The sequence below is a fragment of the Zea mays genome, chromosome 9, assembly GCF_902167145.1.
Source record: "Zea mays cultivar B73 chromosome 9, Zm-B73-REFERENCE-NAM-5.0, whole genome shotgun sequence".
In the NCBI taxonomy this organism is placed as follows: domain Eukaryota; kingdom Viridiplantae; phylum Streptophyta; class Magnoliopsida; order Poales; family Poaceae; genus Zea; species Zea mays.
In genome coordinates, this window is record NC_050104.1 from 49,227,024 (window position 1) to 49,227,695 (window position 672).

The window sequence follows — 672 nt, forward strand, 5'->3', positions numbered from 1 at the left end:
GATTTTATGTTAGTGCTAAAAACATGTGTATCTATCCACCCAGAAGATTATTCCTGGAGTCCGTACAGAATACCTTGACGGGAGGGAAGTTTAGAGGTCATAACGATAAAGAGAAACAAAATCAGTATCTAAATCTGTAATCAATAAAAAAACTAAAATTTTTGACGAGAGTTGGATTTGAACCCTGTACAGAATAACTTGACGGGAGGGAGTGTAGAGGTCATAATGATAAAGAGAAACAAAATCAAATCTGTAATCAATAAAAAAACTAAAAAATTTGACGAGAGTGGGATTTGAACCCACGCCCTTTCGGACCAGAACCTTAATCTGGCGCCTTAGACCAACTCGGCCATCTCGTCAAGTTGTTTAAGTTGCCTACATAACTCGTTTTGTAAATGTATCACCTCTTTTACGAATGCAACACATCCCATTATTCAAAATTGCGAGGATGAAGTCTGTATCATGTTGCTCGCCGATCCATTCAGATGCTTCCCCATCACTAATGAAATGTGGAATGTTATCTGCTCCTACACTATGGTAACTTAGCACCTCTATTAGTGCTAATGAACCTATACATATGAAGCAAGTAGTAAAATACAGTTAAACATGAATAAAAATTAGGCAAAGCTATGTATTTACGGTATAAGTATTATCTTTGCCAAGGCTATTGAA

At 36.6% G+C, this 672-nt stretch overlaps 1 non-coding gene across 1 annotated transcript; it reads right to left on the reverse strand.

The window, feature by feature from the left end:
* Positions 1–278: 278 nt before the first annotated feature.
* TRNAL-AAG (transfer RNA leucine (anticodon AAG)) lies at positions 279–359 on the reverse strand. The gene has a single exon. It is a non-coding gene; the product is annotated as a tRNA-Leu (tRNA).
* Positions 360–672: the final 313 nt, after the last annotated feature.